Raw genomic sequence first — 19,661 nt, 5'->3', positions numbered from 1 at the left:
CTTCTATTTATTTTGTGTGATTCATCAACTAGTGCCACTATAATGTAATCATGCTTTTTCATTATCTGTGCAAACAGGGTTATTCAGCTGCATTTTGGTGGAACTGCACAAATGTACGTATGGAACCGGCATATATGCAGAGTGCAAGGTGTGCCAAGTAAAAATTACCGACACCAACCATGCTGCATGCACGCATTGGCATCCACCACCACCAGTGGTATGTGTGGCGCTCTCTGTGGACGGATCTTTCTCGGCAGCAAATCCTCTAACGAAATACTAGTATCTTATATTGGCAGTTTTCTAGGGAGTACTCTTTTTTGAAAGAAGCACCAATCTATTTTCCTTTGTTTGTACACTGTGTCACAACTTTGACCCAAGGTCCAGAGCTATTTTAGGGTGATTGGCGTAGTACTCAGAGACTGATTGTAAGCATGATTTTCATTAGCTGTCACACTGATTGTAAGCATGAGCAGGTGGAAGATTAGGTTAGTGCGAAGCTTACCTTAAACCCTACCGCCGCTGTTAAAACGAGGCGAGCGTCGAGGGAACCATGGAGAACGGCGGGGAAGCAACATCGCGCCATCCGGCCTCCTCTTGCGGTGGGAGAACGAATACTCCTGTGGCTCCGGCTGGCTCTGCACCCTCACGAATGGCACACCATACTCGATCGATTCGTTATCCTCTGGGTGCTCGACCTTCAACCTGTACGCCCACCACCTCCGCCTAACTGTCGCCTCGGGCGAATCTGTCTGCTCCATCGCCCAGAAGAGATACTCAATGAACTCGGAGGACTGCGGCGTGACTGCCACCGAGGAGTACATGTACATCGCCGCACTCATCGCCGCCGTCTCGCTCTTTCGCATACATTGCCACATTGTCACATCCCTAATTCTGGTCTGACCTAGGCTAGCTTCATGTGTGCATCATGTTTAAATTCAAATGAAACTTGAATTGAGAAATTTTCAAAAGCCTCAGAAAACCTCTAAAAATAACTGAGTCCAAGAAAATGTTCCTGTTATTCTATAAAAATATTGGTAAGAGGTAAAATTCAAACCAATATTTTTGGAGTCACAGAAATATTTATTTTGGCCATTTGAATTAATCCAATAACTATTTGCTTTGGATTTATATTTAATATATATTAAATATGACTCCAATAATTCTGGAAGTTCGTGAGTGGCTTTGTATATATATTAGCAAGCCATATAATAACCTACAGAATTTGTTAAAATGATTTAGTTGCTAAACTAAATCAAAACAGAGGAAGAAAAATAGATAACAGAAACAAATAAAGAGAGAGAGAATCTTACCTGGCCTCACCTGTGCAGCCCACCAACCGGCCCAGCACTGTAGCTGACCGGCCCAGCCCACTACCGCCACCTCCCCTGTCGCCTTCCTCCTTTGCCAGGAGGACGGGCGCGTGCCCCGACGCACGTGCACCGCCGTGCGCCACCTCCTGCTTGCCCCGACCGCCTGGAGCTGGCTAAGGGCGCCACGCAACCCCTCTGGGCCCTCTCTCACTCTCCCTGGACCTTTCCCCCTCCTCTGCTCTCTCTCTCTCTCTCTCGCGGCCCGAGCGGAGCTCATCACCACCGCTCGCGTTGCCGCACCCAGAGCCCCCCCCTCGACCCCTCGGCCTGCCCAGTAGCTCGGCTACCTCGTCCTCGACCTCCTCACCAAGCCAAGCGACGTCGGACGCACCCGAACGCCCTCACCGCCGTCTTCTTCAACCTCGGGCCACCGAGATCGCCGGCAACCGTGCGCCCGCTCCGTTGCTTCCCCGAGCTCCCCGAGACCACCGCTGCACTCCCCGTGAGCTTCTCCTTCGATCCCCTCCTCCCCCTTGCTCGTTTGTGCCGTGTAGTCGCCGCCCTCTTCGAGCCCGAGAGCACTCCGCCTCCGGCCATGTCGCCGCCGCGGCCACAGCTGCTGCCACATGCGCCCAAGCGCATCACCGCTTTCAGCTTGCTCCCAGGAGCCGAGCGCACCCATCCGCTAGCCCTGTCGTGCCCCCTAACGCCGAACCCGAGCTCCCGTACTCCGGTCGCCGCCGCGAGCTTATCTCCAGCGAGCTCACTCCACCCTAGCTCCTCCCGTTTGCTCTATCAGCTGCGCGTGAGCCCCAGCTACTTGTAGGACCAAACCGCGGTCGATTTGGTCGACCGTGGGCAAAATCCGAGCACCTCCGCCGTCTCTGGCATCGCCGGCGACGAGCCATGGACCAAGTCCGGCGAGGTTGACTCGTTTGACCTGGGGTTTGACCCCCCCCCCAGGGTCACTGACGCGTGGGCCATGCCCCTATTTAGTTTAGGTGTGAGTTTAATTAGCACTAATTAACTTAGTTAATTAGTTGACTCACTGACAAGTGGGCCCAGGCTCTAATTAACCTAGGTTAGTGCTAACCTAACGCTAACTAACTCTGTTAGTTAGTTGTTACACTGACATGTGGGTCCCAGCCGTCAGGTTTGACCTGGGCTGGCGCCTTTGACCTGCTGACGTCACCCTGACGCAATGCTGACGCATTAATTCAATTATTGGAATTATTCTTATTCAGGAAATTTCAGAAAATAATGCAAACTTCTAAAAATCATATAAAATCAACCGTAGCTCCAAATCAAATAAATTATATATGAAAAATAATCAGAAAAATCCAATCTATCCATCTGCACTGGTTTCATGCATGTTAGAACACATTAACCTTGCTGTTTAGGTGAAACAAGTTAATGCACTATTATGACCTCTTAAAATGGGTTTGCATTTGAATCTTTGGTTCAAATGGACTCATCTCAATCTGTTCTAGCTTGCATTAGCCAAAACACATTCTTATTGCCATGTCATAGCATGCATCATATTGTGCATTGCATTGATCGTGTTTCTTCTCTATTTGTCGGTGTTGTTCCCCCTCGGTAGATGTTGTATCGACGTTGTGATCGTTGACACTGATGAAGACTCAATGCTATCTTCAGAAGTGCCAGGCAAGCAAAACCCCCTTGTTCATTCCGATACAATCCCACTCTCTCGCTCCTGCTCTCTTTTACTGCATTAGGACAACAACGATTCATCTGTTACTTGCTGCGGTAGCTGAACCCCTTTATCCTCTGCATGACCTGTCATTGCCACAGTAAATAGATGAAACCCACTAGCATGAGTAGGAGTTGTTTGAGCCCTGTTGTGCCTACTCATTCATGCTTGTTTGTCATGCCTGCTACTGCTTAGAGTTGAGTCAGGTCTGATTCATCGGGGATGAATTAGAGGTGTGTGAACATGTCCTACTGTGTGTGAGCTAAGCGTGTGAACACGATTTGGTAAAGGTAGCGGTGAGAGGCCATGTAGGAGTACATGGTGGGTTGTCTCATTGAAGCCGTCCTCAGGAACTGAGTTCTGTGTTTGTGATCCATGATTCAGCTACTACCATGCATTGGGCCCTGAAATATGACCCCTCTCGACTTCTTAATCACCCTTGTCCTCTGTCCAGGAGTTGCAAGTAGTTTCTGGTGTTTGTAGTATGCTGGAGGCCGTGAGCAGCGCTAACCCGAGGGGTGGGCTGTGATGCGGTAGGCACGTGGCCGGGTATGCCAGGCACCCGTTTGGTGTCACGGAACCCTGTACACATCGTTCGGGGCCGTATGTGGAAACCTCGGCCGGACTCCCTGCGGATGGAACCTGAATAGGCGATAAACCTGGACTAGAGACTTGAGTGTTTAGGTAGGTCGTGGTCTACACCCACGTCGGCTTTCGCTTGAAGTCTGTCGAGCACATGTCGTGTGCAGATGCTAAGTGGTGGAAACCTGTATGAAGAAGTACACCCCTGCAGGGTTAACATCATCTATTCGAATAGCCGTGTCCGCGGTAAAGGACTTCTGGGTTGCCTATAACAGTTCATAGACAAGTGAAAGTGGATACTTTAAAATGCGCAAGATAAGCGTGAGTGCTATGGATGGCGTTCTCGTAGGGAGACGGGAGCGGATCCATAGTGGTGTATTGATATGGTGAATATGTGGACTCGTGTGCGCCACCTCAAAGAGTTACTTGCAGTCGTAGTTCAGGATAGCCACCGAGTCAAAGCTGGCTTGCTGCAGTTAAACTCCACCATCCCCTTTGTTGATAATGATGCATATGTAGATAGTTCTGATGTAAGTCTTGCTGGGTACATTTGTACTCACGTTTGCCTATTTTATGTTTTTGCAGAGAGACTTCAGTCTCACTAGTAGTTCCACGTGGACTTCGACGTTTAGCTTGTTACCTCAGCTACGATCTTGTGCCCTCGGCAGGATCTGGTAGATAGTCAGGCTTCTCAGCCTTTTTCATTTATAGATGTCTGTACTCAGACATGTTAAGCTTCCGCTTGTGCTTTGACTTGTATGCTCTGAATGTTGGGTCGTGAGACCCATGTTTGTAATATCTCGCTCCTCGGAGCCTATTGAATAAATACTTGAGTTGTAGAGTCATGTTGTGATGCCATGTTGTATTTGCACATATCGAGCATATTGTGTGTATGTTATTGAAATGCTTGGTATGTGTGGGATCTGACTATCTAGTTGTTTATCCTTGGTAGCCTCTCTTACCGGGAAATGTCTCCTAGTGCTTCCACTGAGCCTTGGTAGCTTGCTACTGCTCCGGAACACTTAGGCTGGCCGGCATGTGTCCTTCTTCGTTCCTGTGTCTGTCCCTTCGGGGAAATGTCACGCGATGAATACCGGAGTCCTGTTAGCCTGCTACAGCCCGGTTTACCGGAGTCCTGCTAGCCCAGTGCTACAGCCCGGATTCACTCGCTGATGACCGACACGTTCGATGCTGGGTCATGGATGCCTGTCCCTGTAAGTCTGTGCCACTTTGGGTTTACGACTAGCCATGTCAGCCCGGGCTCCTTATCATATGGATGCTAGCGACACTATCATATACGTGTGCCAAAAGGCGCAAACGGTCCCGGGCAAAGGTAAGGAGACACCCGTGGGAATACCATGCGTGAGGCCGCAAAGTGATATGAGGTGTTACATGCTAGATCGATGTGGTATTGAGTCGGGGTCCTGACAGCTTTGGTATCAGAGCCTGACTGCCTGTAGGATTACCAAGCCAAACTGGTCGAAGTTGAGTCTAGAAATTCTTTAGTTATATAAGGGAATTGATTGTGGGATGGAACGTAAGGCTCTTTTTACTCCTTATACCTCATGCCCTTCTGATCTGAGTCATCTTATCTTTCCTGCGGGGTTAAGGAACTAGGCGTTCTCTTCTTTCTATCAGGATCACGTGTTACTAATCCGTAGACTTATAAGATTGTTGGATTTAATCCTCAGTTTAGTCCCTACTACTTCTGTATGTTAACTGTTGATCTCGAAACCTTGATATTGTACTTCTGAGTGGCTATGCCACCATTTTTGTAGCATGTCTCCAATCTTTCGAGCATTTACAGCCGTTATGCATTCCGAGTCATCCCAGGTTTCTAAACAATCTGATGCACTTGCAAATCCTTTCCCTCAGGCATTTATGTTCCTTTCGGCCAGGTTAATCACACTAATTGCTGAGTTGAGGTATTCTATTGCCTCCACATATATGTTAGAATTATTATTATGACCCTAGGTGTCTAGGGTATCACCTAGTAATTTAACCATGTTTTGCGTTCCCGGTGTGATGATTCTGGCCATCATTCTCGAAAGCATCCCGTGATGCCACTTAGTATGTAGGTATTCCACTTCTGGGTTTTGAACCCGAGATTCACCCTACTTACTTCATGTTGATAGTAATTGCTAGCTCCCTTAGGTTATTAGTAACCTTTGCGTTAGTCCTCGAGGTCCGTGGTATTCCCTTCTTCCAAATACTATGAACCACTTACAGCAGATGTTTGTTGGATCAAAAGATCACAACATGAGTGCTCTCGATGAGTTCTCCATTCTATATTGCGACTCTGCCAGTTCTACTTTTCTGCATGGGTTATCCGGAAGAAACCTGTTGAACTTGATTCGACATACTAACCTATGCATCCACAACTCAGAAAGTTATATGTTCCTTGAGTTGTTCTCTTTAGTTGTATTCTGACCCCAGTCTATTAATTGATAGTCAAGAGTAGTTGTGCACTCGAGCTCATCGATGCCTATTACTCTTGTGGTCCGGCAAGCCATTCTATTTCGGAATGACTAGGAGAAACAAACTCCAGTACCTTATCCATATCCAGGATTGGGTCAAAGTAGTTGTATTCCGCAAATCAAATGCCAAACCAGCTTTTGCTCTGTTCAACCTTGGAGTATTACTCTATTTATGCCAAGAATATCATAGGAATTGCACCATCTCTTATGAATTTTTGACGCAGTGATACTTCTTGCCATCATTCTTCATTCCTCGGCTCTCGTGTTATTGTAACCGGAATGCTGGCAAGTGAGTTATGATGTGTGAAATCAATACTCCCAGCAACTCCGTTGCTTGGTAGTTAATGGACAATATTCTCATTCTTAGCGTGTTGGTTATTAAATCATCATCCTAAGATTGATCGTGCTATCTAGTCCTTATTTCCTGGTGCACTTTCCGATCAATGAGATAGGATTGTGTCAATCCTCACTCTTTTGATCACATCGTCTTGCCCTGAAAAGCAAGATTGTTCTCGAGCTTAGTAACATACCGGTGGTTCATGATTTTCTGAATATCTTCTCGGAAGTATCACCAGGTCGTCACCTGACCGCTATGTTGAGTTCGTGATCAAGTTGGTTTATTCTTGTAAACCACCCCTTCTCCAAGAGTCTGTGTTGGGTACCCCTGAGCTAGTTGGCTAAGCTCAACAACAACTTGGAGAGTTGGATGATGGAAGCTTGTCCGATTTAGTTCATCTTAAGGGATATCTTGTATGTATGTTGAAGAAAGATGATATCTTCATCGATTGGTCCCTGTGATCAGTTGTTGGACCTATTACCTTATCAAAACTTTGATTTGAGTATGGGCTATTCTCAAATCAAATCAGAACCAACGATGTTCGTAATGTTGTCTTACTCGTGGTTCCTCCTTGAGCATACTCCATTATATCTTTTGGGCTGACCAATGCTATCACTATGTTCACATAATTGTGGAATTCCATTTATATGGAAACCTGGATGAATTGTTGTTGAGCCCATCAGCAACACTGCTACCTTCTCCATGATTCGTGTTGAACATCCAGCTAGTATTGGAAACTTCTATAAGCATTATCTTCATGTCCCGTGCATGAAGCATATGTTCGGATGAAAGAAGGACTCCTTTTAATTCATGTGCATTTGATGCAAGTTGCCGCCGTGGATTCGAGAAAGTCAATGTTGCTTCCTTTGGAATCATCCCAAATCGGTCATGCATACGTGCGAAGTATTCTGTGGTTCAGAGACTTGCAACCTCCATTCTATATGTGTCCCTAGCACACCAAGCCACTGATTGATTTGTTCAAGGTTAATAAGTTCTAAGTGCTAGTCCCGAAGGTACCAGACGGATTTGTACAAGATTTCGTTATCCTCGATGATGGTTCCCCACCAGAACTCGGTGGTGTTTTATTATAAGACTACTACGTGGTCATGCTTGTCTGCGACAGCGTGTTCACATGTATGTAGCAGAAACGGCTCATGTTTTGGAGCTTGCTATCGCAGTTCATTCCCCGAGAATCTCGCAACGTTATCTCGTCGATTTGAGTTGCAAACTTTCATTTTTTCTTCTAGACTCGATAATTCTGGATTATTCTGACATCAACCAGATATGAATCTCAGGCAGATATGATGGTTGGAACGTTTCCCAAGATCTATAATATTGGTCTCTCTGTAACCTGGTAAAGTGGATGTCGTGGCCAACACACCCGACCGGAAGACCCATTATTGTAGTATCTTGATTGAGGAAGTTGGCCACCTCCCCATGAGGATTTCGTAGGATTTACTCCCTAGTTGTTCCTTATGGATTTTTGTGCTCCCAAAGTCCGACCTTTACTTGATGTTCTAGATATCAAATCATATCTATAAATGGAATATGCTAGTACATCAAGGAGAACATTAGAAGCGGAGTGCTAAATGTCTCTCGGTCGATCATCCAGATTGTGTTCCCTTGGCTTCGCTAAGGTGAAATCTGAGAAGGTGTTATCTTCCTTTGCATCTGCATCCTCCATCACCATTTATCATGGTAGTAAGTTGTGTTGCCATGATCCTTGACACGGATATTGGTAAAACCTTGATGAATATGGAGATGCTCAAGTTTTTGAGAGCATGCATAAGCACTAGGTGTTATCGTCGGCACTAACGGGGATTGCTCCCAGTTTCCTCGGTTATGCTATAACCTTTTCAAATAGTGGATTCACTCTCTACTGCTGGGGTTCCTCCCCAGTTACTAGAATCATTCCCAGCATTTGCATCCGTTTCCATCTTGCACCCCCAATGTGCCATTCTACCATGGGTCCCATCCATTTTCGGTTATAAGCAAAATCACCCCTTGTGTTGTCTTCAACAAGGTAGTCCACATCATCCATTCTGGCCCGAGAATGTCATTCTTTCGGACTCCTTCAAATGATCGATTGTGATTTGCCTTAGGCCGGTATAAAGAGTTTCAACAATCTCTGAATCAAAGGTAATTCTTTCTGCTACTTTAAGGGATAATTCCACGATTCATCCTTCTCTAGGGTGCTCGTTATGGTATCATGGCAACACAACTGCTCGCTACGTTGACAACTGTTCACCACCCTCTTAAGTGTGGAACTGTTGTCTACCTAGTGAACCTTCGTCATCTGTTCCACTCCATCCATCTAGTTGTATGCTTCATGTCTCAGTTCAAGAGATGTTTCAATGACTCACCCCGTGAGTTGATCTTGAGTTGTTCGATCTTCAAGAAGACCGGTCCTTCTAGAGTTCTTCTTTTCCTCTCATTGTCATGTAGTAGAGCTCTCAGAGCAAGACATCAAGACAATGATGGTGATTGAATCAATGTTCTTATGAAGGGCAACCTGGATCGTGAAGATTGTGTTAGGTTGCGTTCCCCCTACGTCTTACCCTACGCTTGAATCTCGGGTCGAGATTCTTGTTTAGTGGGGGCGAGTTGTCACATCCCTAATTCTGGTCTGACCTAGGCTAGCTTCATGTGTGCATCATGTTTAAATTCAAATGAAACTTGAATTGAGGAATTTTCAAAAGCCTTAGAAAACCTCTAAAAATAACCAACATTTAAATCTTCTCAAATGAGTCCAAGAAAATGTTCCTATTATTCTATAGAAATATTCGTAAGAGGTAAAATTCAAACCAATATTTTTGGAGTCACAGAAATATTTATTTTGGCCATTTGAATTAATCCAATAACTATTTGCTTTGGATTTATATTTAATATATATTAAATATGACTCCAATAATTCTGGAAGTTTGTGAGTGGCTTTGTATATATTTTAGCAAGCCATATAATAACCTACATAATTTATTAAAATGATTTAGTTGCTAAACTAAATCAAAATAGAGGAAGAAAAATAGATAACAGAAATAAATAAAAGAGAGAGAGAATCTTACCTGGCCTCACCTGTGCAGTCCACCAACCGGCCCAGCACTGTAGCTAACCGGCCCAGCCCACTACCGCCACCTCCCCTGTCGTCTTCCTCCTTTGCCAGGAGGACGGGCGCGTGCCCGACGCGTGCGCACCACCGTGCACCACATCCTGCTTGCCGCCGACCGCCTGGAGCTGGCTAAGGGCGGCACGCAACCCCTCTGGACCTCTCTCACTCTCCCTGGACCTTTCCCCCTCCTCTGCTCTCTCTCTCTCGTAGCCCGAGCGGAGCACATCGCCACCGCTCGCCATTGCCGCACCCAGAGCCTCCCCCTCGACCCCTCGGCCTGCCCAGTAGCTCGGCTACCTCGTCCTCGACCTCCTCACCAAGCCAAGCGACGCCGGACGCACCCGAACACCCTCACCGCTGTCTTCTTCAACCTCGGGCCACTGAGATCGCCGGCGACCGTGCACCCACTCCGTTGCTTCCTCGAACTCCCCGAGACCACCGCTGCACTCCCCGTGAGCTTCTCCTTCGATCCCCTCCTCCCCCTTGCTCGTTTGTGCTGTGTAGTCGCCGCCCTCTTCGAGCCCGAGAGCACTCCGCCTCCGGCCATGTCGCCGCCGCGGCCACAGCTGCTGCCACATGCGTCCAAGCACATCACCGCTTTCAGCTTGCTCCCAGGAGCCGAGCGCACCCATCCGCTAGCCCTGTCGTGCCCCCTAACGCCGAACCCGGGCTCACCATAGTCCGGTCGCCGCCGCGAGCTTGTCTCTGGCGAGCTCACTCCACCCTAGCTCCTCCCGTTTGCTCTATCAGCTGCGCGCGAGCCCCAGCTACTTGTAGGACCAAAATCCGAGCACCTCCGCCGTCTCTGGCATCGTCGGTGACGAGCCGTGGACCAAGTCCGGCGAGGTTGACTCGTTTGACCTGGGGTTTCACCCCCCCCCCCCCAGGGTCACTGACGCGTGGGCCATGCCCTATTTAGTTTAGGTGTGAGTTTAATTAGCACTAGTTAACTTAGTTAATTAGTTGACTCACTGACAAGTGGGCCAAGGCTCTAATTAACCTAGGTTAATGCTAACCTAACGCTAACTAACTCTGTTAGTTAGTTGTTACACTGACATGTGGGTCCTAGCCGTCAGGTTTGACCTGGGCTAGCGCCTTTGACCTGCTGACGTCACCCTGACGCAATGCTGATGCATTAATTCAATTATTGGAATTATTCTTATTCAGGAAATTTTAGAAAATAATGCAAACTTCTAAAAATCATATAAAATCAATCGTAGCTCCAAATCAAATAAATTATATATGAAAAATGATCAGAAAAATCCAATCTATCCATCTGCACTAGTTTCATGCATGTTAGAACACATTAACCTTGCTGTTTCGGTGAAACAAGTTAAAGCACTATTATGACCTCTTAAAATGGGTTTGCATTTGAATCTTTGGTTCAAATGGACTCATCTCAATCTGTTCTAGCTTGCATTAGCCAAAACACATTCTTATTGCCATGTCATAGCATGCATCATATTGTGCATTGCATTGATCGTGTTTCTTCTCTGTTTGTCGGTGTTGTTCCCCCTCGGTAGACGTTGTATCGACGTTGTGATCGTTGACACTGATGAAGACTCAATGCTATCTTCAGAAGTGCCAGGCAAGCAAAACCCCCTTGTTCATTCCGATACAATCCTACTCTCTCGCTCCTGCTCTCTTTTATTGCATTAGGACAACAACGATTCATCTGTTACTTGTTGCGGTAGCTGAACCCTTTATCCTCTGCATGACCTGTCATTGCCACAGTAAATAGATGAAACCCACTAGCATGAGTAGGAGTTGTTTGAGCCCTGTTGTGCCTACTCATTCATGCTTGTTTGTCATGCCTGCTACTTCTTAGAGTTCAGTCAGGTCTGATTTATCGGGGATGAATCAGAGGTGTGTGAACATGTCCTACTGTGTGTGAGCTAAGTGTGTGAACACGATTTGGTAAAGGTAGCGGTGAGAGGCCATGTAGGAGTACATGGTGGGTTGTCTCATTGAAGCCGTCCTCAGGAACTGAGTTCTGTGTTTGTGATCCATGATTCAGCTACTACCATGCATTGGGCCCTGAAATATGACCCCGCTCGACTTCTTAATCACCCTTGTCCTCTGTCCAGGACTTGCAAGTAGTTTCTGGTGTTTGTAGTATGCTGGACGCCGTGGGCAGCACTGACCCGAGGGGTGGGCTGTGATGCGGTAGGCACGTGGCCGGGTATGCCGGGCGCCCGTTTGGTGTCACGGAACCCTGTACACATCGTTCGGGGCCGTATGTGGAAACCTCGGCCGGACTCCCTGCGGATGGAACCTGAATAGGCGATAAACCTGGACTAGAGACTTGAGTGTTTAGGTAGGTCGTGGTCTACACCCACGTCGGCTTTCGCTTGAAGTCTGCCGAGCACATGTCGCGTGCAGACGCTAAGTGGTGGAAACATGTATGAAGAAGTACACCCGTGCAGGGTTAACCTCATCTATTCGAATAGCCGTGTCCGCGGTAAAGGACTTCTGGGTTGCCTATATCAGTTCATAGACAAGTGAAAGTGGATACTTTAAAATGCGCAAGATAAGCGTGAGTGCTATGGATGGCGTTCTCGTAGGGAGACGGGAGCGGATCCATAGTGGTGTATTGATATGGTGAATATGTGGACTCGTGTGCGCCACCTCAAAGAGTTACTTGCAGTCGTAGTTCAGGATAGCCACCGAGTCAAAGCTGGCTTGCTGCAGTTAAACTCCACCATCCCCTTTGTTGATAATGATGCATATGTAGATAGTTCTGATGTAAGTCTTGCTGGGTACATTTGTACTCACGTTTGCCTATTTTATGTTTTTGCAGAGAGACTTCAGTCTCACTAGTAGTTCCACGTGGACTTCGACGTTTAGCTTGTTACCTCAGCTACGATCTTGTGCCCTCGGCAGGATCTGGTAGATAGTCAGGCTTCTCAGCCTTTTTCATTTGTAGATGTCTGTACTCAGACATGTTAAGCTTCCGCATGTGCTTTGACTTGTATGCTCTGAATGTTGGGTTGTGAGACCCATGTTTGTAATATCTCGCTCCTCAGAGCCTATTGAATAAAATACTTGAGTTGTAGAGTCATGTTGTGATGCCATGTTGTATTTGCACATATCGAGCATATTGTGTGTATGTTATTGAAATGCTTGGTATGTGTGGGATCTGACTATCTAGTTGTTTATCCTTGGTAGCCTCTCTTACCGGGAAATATCTCCTGGTGCTTCCACTGAGCCTTGGTAGCTTGCTACTGCTCCGGAACACTTAGGCTGGCCGGTCTGTGTCCTTCTTCATTCTTGTGTCTGTCCCTTCGAGGAAATGTCATGCGGTGTCCACCGGAGTCCTGTTAGCCTGCTACAGCCCGGTTTACCGGAGTCCTGCTAGCCAAGTTGCTACAGCCCGGATTCACTCGCTGATGACCGACATGTTCGATGCTGGGTCATGGATGCTTGTCCCTGTAAGTCTGTGCCACTTTGGATTTACGACTAGCCATGTCAACCCGGGCTCCTTATCATATAGATGCTAGCGACACTATCATATACATGTGCCAAAAGGCCAAAACGGTCCCGGGCCAAGGTAAGGCGACACCCGTGGGAATACCGTGAGTGAGGCCGCAAAGTGATATGAGGCGTTACATGCTAGATCGATGTGGTATTGAGTCGGGGTCCTGACACACATGGCCCGCACCGTCCTCGAAGTCTCCCACTCATTGTCAAACCAACTAAGGATCTCCTTCAACCTGGCTAACTTTGCCTGGTCACCGTCAGCGATCTGCCTGATTCGCTGCTGCATCCTCTCCATAGATGTCCTTCTGAGTGGTCTGGTGCTAGCTTTGGAAGATGGAAGGAGAGACGGGTGGTCTTGCAATAGAGAAGAAGGAGAGGCGAGACGGTGGTTTTGGAATGGATATGATGGAGAGGAGAGGAGGTGGTTTTGCAATGGAGAAGATCAGAAGAGGGAGAGGCAAGACGGTGGTTTTGGAATGGAGATGATGGAGATGAGAGGAGGTGGTTTTGCAATGGAGAAGATCAGAAGAGGGAGAGGCGAGACGGTGGTTTTGGAATGGAGATGATGGAGAGGAGAGGAGGTGGTTTTGCAATGGAGAAGATCAGAAGAGGGAGAGCCGAGACGGTGGTTTTGGAATGGAGATGATGGAGAGGAGAGGAGGTGGTTTTGCAATGGAGACGATCGGAAGAGGGAGAGGTGAGACGGTGGTTTTGGAATGGAGATGATGGAGAGGAGAGGAGGTGGTTTTGCAATGGAGAAGAGGGAGAGGAGCATGCGACAGCGATTTAGGATTGGACGAGAAGGCCGGCGCGCTGTGACTGGATCAAAATCAAAATCAATTTACCCTTCAATTAAGAAAGCGACCCCACATTAACTAGTCTCCCTTTTATTCTAGATCATAATTGACCATGATTTTCGCACATAAAATATATGTTATACGTTGCAAAAATAATATAATTTGAAAGTACATTCAGATACGAACCAAACGATACAATTTTTGGCGACATGCATTCATATTTTGCATGGGGTACGTGGTCAAACTTTGACCCAAAATACGCAAAACAACAAAAGAATACTTGCAAGACCAGCGCCGCTCTTCCGCTCTTCTCCTCTTAAACCACCGCCGCTCCTCTCCGGTTCCAATCTAAATCCAGCGCCGCTCCTCTCCTCTTCCATTTCAAAACCACCGCCCCCTCCTCTCCTGTACCAGTCCAAAACCAGCATGGCTCCTCTCCCGTTCTAATCCAAAACCAGTGCTCCTCCTCTCCTCTTCCATTCAAAAACCATCGCCTGTGAGTGAAGGTGCTGTGGAGAAGTAGATCGACGGAGGAGTACAACTGATACGTGAGGATCGCAGAGGGCGACCCTGTGAAGCTAGCTAGGATGTTGGAGATACAGTCTTGGTTTGACAACAAGGACCAACTAGCGGCGACGGCGACATCCATGGCCAAATATCTGCAACAGAGCAAAAAGGTGGCGATACTCCCGGAGGGAGTCGCGCCGGAGTACATAGAGTTGTTCCTCTGGGCCGTGGAGCAAACAGATTCACTGAATTTGATCGTGAGGGAGCGGTGGTGGGAGTATCGATCCCAGATGGAGCATCCACCAGAAATTGAAGGATCGAGCATCTACAGGGTGCCGTTTGTGAGGGTGTCCTGCCAGAGCGAGCCGGTGGAGTCTTCGTCGACCGAACCCAACTGCAAGAGGAGAAAAGCAGTTGGCCCAATGGTGCTTCCCCACCATCGTCTCCCTCGCCGTTCACATCGTCTCATGGGGCAGCTGTCTGCCGCCAAGGAATAGGAGGGGGCTTCCCCCCCCCCACCCAGCCCAATAGTCGGCAGGTTGTGAATTGTCAGGAGGAGCTTAGGGTTGTCAGTATTTGCAGGTTGTGAATTGTGTTTTGTGTTGTGTATTTTGAGAGTACTTTCAGATATGAATGTCTTCTGAATTTCAGATTTGCAGTATTGAGCATATGAAGTATTTTATGAATTCTAGAAATCTATTTTTAGCACTTAAAATGTAGTTTCATAGGAGTATAAAAGTGCAGACAATGTGATTCTCAGAGAAGAAACTGCAAGTTTCAGTTTCAGATAAGAAACTGCAAGTTCAGTTTCAGATAAGAAACTGCCACTTTCAGTTTCAGATAAGAAACTGCAACTTTCAGAGGCAGAGCATTTATATTAACACGGCCTTTTCAAACATGGTTAACGTCATGTTGGAAGTTTTATTCATGGTCAAAAATGGAACTACCAGCCAGTTAACATCATGTTGATCAACATTCATGCATAGAACATCTTCATATGATGCACAGTCAAAATGCCCACACAATGTCGAGTGTGCGAAACACAGAGAAAATGAGGGACGAAGTTTTGGCAAGTGTTGGACATGGTTTTGGGCTGCCCCGTCTAGGCTTTCATTTTTAACGTGCGCAGCCCACGACCTCGGATGGGAGGTCCATAGGCCTGTTTGTATTTTCTTAGGGCCGTCATTTATCAACCGGCCTATGGACCTCCCATCCGAGGTTTTATATTTGGCAGCCCAATTTACGTATTTTTTTGAAGAAAACGCAGAGGTCTGTTCTATTTTTCTATATATATAAGAATAGGAACGCCAGGTCCAACTTATGTTTCCCTTCTAACTATATTATATATATTTAAATTATTTTATATGTTATTATATATTATTTTCATTGTCATCATATATTTAACAGATACTTACATTGTAAGAAAACAATATCCCACGTCTTATTAACTTATAAAAATAATTTCTTCACAAATAAAATCTTGAATTGTTTTGGCACGAAAATCCTAGTGATTGTGTACAAAAGCTTGGTAAGATTTAAGGACGAATGTAATAATATCACTTATTATTTAAATATATTTATAACAAAATGCTCAGCCCCTTTTTATTTTTTGATAACATTGCTGGCCCAACCCAACATTATAATTAGAATCAGCCCAGCAAAATCGTGTATTTCGAGAAAGTGCAAATGGCCTATAATTTTTTAGGAAATAAATAAATGAGCCGCATGGATGCTACATTATTTGTTTACCCAGCCCAGCTAATGGCTGTAATTCAAAAAAAGATCAAATTGACTGTAAATTCTACCGCGCAAAAAAAAGACTGTAAATTCTGAAAAAATGGGTTGAATATGTGCCACATTTTTGGAGACTGAAATGTGGGACAATAGGTCGAAGCCAACGCAAGTCGTTGTCAATCTAGTCAACAAATGATTCTGACATGTTTGACGTTGGATTTACATCCAACGACCGGCATCCATCTTCAATCTCTCGTCTTCTTAATTCAGCGCCGCCGGGACCACCTCCCGCCTCCTGCTGCTAGCAGCTCTTCTTAGCACGCTTAGCTATGAAGCACTACTCCACCGTTGGCCAGGCCATCCCTCTACCCCTCCACACCTCCTATCCTTCTCCACCGACTGCCGAACCAGACCGCACTAGAACCAGTTAACCCTCGTACACCTCTTCGTCTGCGACTCTACTCCCGCATCTTCCCATCTCCGTCTCGTTCTTGTCCGGGGCCTCGCCGTCGTCCACCACCTTGGATGCGCTCGGCGCGGCGTGGTCAACGAACGACACCATCGGAAGTAGATTGTGTGTGGAGAGGCTGACAGCTGGGTCCATGGCCGCACACAAGGAAGTGCCTCCTTATTACGCGCAAAATAATAATTCCTCCACCTGACATCTTGGACCCACCGGAAGGGCCTCTGTATTTCGCGAAAAAAACGTGCCCCCCGCTGACATGTCGGACCCACCAGCTATCTTCGCACGCAAGGAAGTGCCTCCTTATTACGCACAAAAAATGAATACTCCCCCTGCCAGCTGGAACCCAGCATAGTGGGAGGCTGACTTGTGGGCCTACCAAGTTGACGGGGACGGAGGGCTTTGTCAACTTAGTCAATATGAATGATTCTAGCTCCTGTTACCGTACGATGTCCATCCAACGGCCGTAGTGCTTCTTCAACCTCTGGTCTTCTTGCTCCAGCCGCCCAAAGCAGCGCCGGTCATGTCGCCTGCTCCTGCCTCCCGTGGCCGGCTGTGCTGCCGCGGAGGCCTCACCGCCCCCTACTATTCCCACCACTGGCCAGGCCCTACGGCGACGGCAGCCTCACACCGCAGCCGAACGAGTGAACCCTCATACTTCTCTCCGCGTGGGCATCCACTGCCGCGTCTGCACCGGCTCCGCGTCGTCCCCTTCCTAGGCCTTGCCGTCGTCCACCGCCCTGGTGCTCTCGGCGCGGCGTGGTCAACATGGTCAAGGAACAAATTCCATCGGACGTGGACTGTACGTGGAGAGGCATCCAGCTGGGTCCACGACCGCAGCAAGGAAGTGCCTCCTTATTACGCGGAAAATAATGATTCCTCCACCTGACAGCAGGGACCCACCGGACGGGCCACCGTATTTCGTGAAAAAAACATTTCCCCCCTGACTGCTGGGACCCACCAGCTACACCTTCGCACGCAAGGAAGTGCGTCCGGGCAAAAAAAACGATTCGCCCCCCTAACTACTGGGACCCACCAGCTACATCTTCGCATGCAAGGAAGTGCATCCCGGTAAAAAAAAGATTCGCCCCCCTGACTGCTGGGACCCACCAGCTACATCTTCACAGGCAAGGAAGTGCCTGACAGTCGGGACCCACCTGGTCGAAGCGTACGTAGCATTGTCATTCTGGTCGCGAACGTGTACGTACATACTGGTCGATGTAGAGGCGCTCACGTGTCGTAGTAGAGGCGCGCACGTGTCGTAGTAGAGGCGCGCATGTAGCATGTACACGTACGTACAACGGCCAGGGTGCAAGAAAGAAAATACGGCCACGTACGTACAACGGCCAGGGTGCAAGAAAGAAAATACGGCCACGTACGTACATACGGGCGGGGTCTCGAACGCCTACTCGCGCATACGTACGGCCAGGGCTCATGAATATGGCTAGGTCGGAATGGAGAAACAGCGTCATCGTCTTGTTCATGGGAAGGCAACGGAATGCGTCGTGTTCATGGGGAGGCAACAAAATGTGTCGTGTTCATCGGGAGGCAACAGAACGCGTGGGAGCCAACCGGCTGGGTCGAAACGGAATGCATGGTCGTGTTCATCGGGAGGGCTTGGACGGAACAGGCGATGGAAACAAGGCCTGGCGTACCGCAGAACGGAGGAAACGGCCTTGTGTTTGACCAGCCACGTTCGGAACAGGATCCTGTTCATCGGGAGGGGTGTGGCGTACCGCAAAACGAGGAAATGGACCTCCTATGGTCGAAGTGGGGGTCCTATTGATCAGGAGGGGTGTGGCGTACCGCAAAACGGAGGAAACGGACCTCCTACGGTCGAAACGGGGGTCCTGTTGATCGGGAGGGGTGTGGCGTACCGCAAAACGGACGAAACGGACTTGTGTTGGAGTGCTACGGTTGAAACAGGGGTCCTGTTCATCGGAAGGGGTGTGGCGTACCGCAAAACGGGACTCCACGGGATACTGATCATCTCCACCATCGACCTCCTCCGGCCTCCACGGGCTACTGTTCATCCACCGTCGACCTCCTCCAGCCTCCACCTGCGACTGTTCATCCATGGGCTCTTGTTCATCCAGCCTCCACCGCGCGCTACTCCACCGGCTAATGTTCATCCACCCCTCTCCACGGGCTCCTGTTCAACCACCCCCTCCACGGGCTACTGTTCATCGACCCCTCCACCGTCTACTGTTCATCCAGCCCTCCATGGGGTCGTCCTATTCATCCAGCCCTCCACACCACGGGGTCTTGTTCATCCAGAGGCAATGCCACCGCTCACTGTTAATCCAACCCCCCCCCCCCCCGCCCCCGCAACACTCACTGTTCATCCAATCGATCGGCTTCAGTTAGCAGCAGTAGCAAAGGAATCGCTTGATCGGGTTCAGTTAACAGCCATCGATCGATCGCTCGGGTTCAGTTACACGTAGCCTGCAGTGCAATTGCTCGGGTTCAGTTAGAGCCCAACGCCTCGCTCGGGTTCAGTTAGAGCCAACGCCTCGCACACACACGCGTACGTGTACGAGAGAAACATGCATCGCTCGGCTCCCGACCTCCCACCGTAACCGGGACATCCCCAAAATTTTCCTAGCCCTCGCTTCTACCACGGTTTTTTTCGTCATGGACGGACCAAAGAATGTCATGCAGCTGCGTCTCCGGCCCGCCCAGGACGAAAAGCCCATTTTATGTCATGTTTTTTTGTCATAGAAGTAGGAGCCCACCACATCTATGATGATACCGGGTTTTGTCACAATTATCATCATAGAAGTGTCATATGTATGACAGGAAAAAAATTCGTCCGGCCCAAAATGTCACGGATGTGTCTTTTTTTTGTAGTGTATATAGGAGGAAGAAGTACGTCGATGGACGCCCGAGGGGCCCATGAGACAGGGGGCGCGTCCTACAGGGGCGGGTGCCCTCCTATCTCGTGGGAGCCTCGGTTGCTTCTTGACTTGCACTTCAAGTCCTCTGGATCATGTTCATTCCAAAAATCACGCTCCCGAAGGTTTGGACTCCGTTTGATATTCCTTTTCTTCGAAATACTGAAATAGGCAAAAAAAACATCAATACGGGTTGGGCCTCCGGTTAGTAGGTTAGTCCCAAAAATCGTATAAATGTGTAAAATAAAGCCCATAAACATCCA

Source organism: Triticum aestivum, chromosome 3B, assembly GCF_018294505.1.
Source record: "Triticum aestivum cultivar Chinese Spring chromosome 3B, IWGSC CS RefSeq v2.1, whole genome shotgun sequence".
In the NCBI taxonomy this organism is placed as follows: Eukaryota; Viridiplantae; Streptophyta; class Magnoliopsida; order Poales; family Poaceae; genus Triticum; species Triticum aestivum.
The sequence above is the reverse complement of the archived record's forward strand: the minus strand, read 5'-3'. Positions refer to the sequence as shown.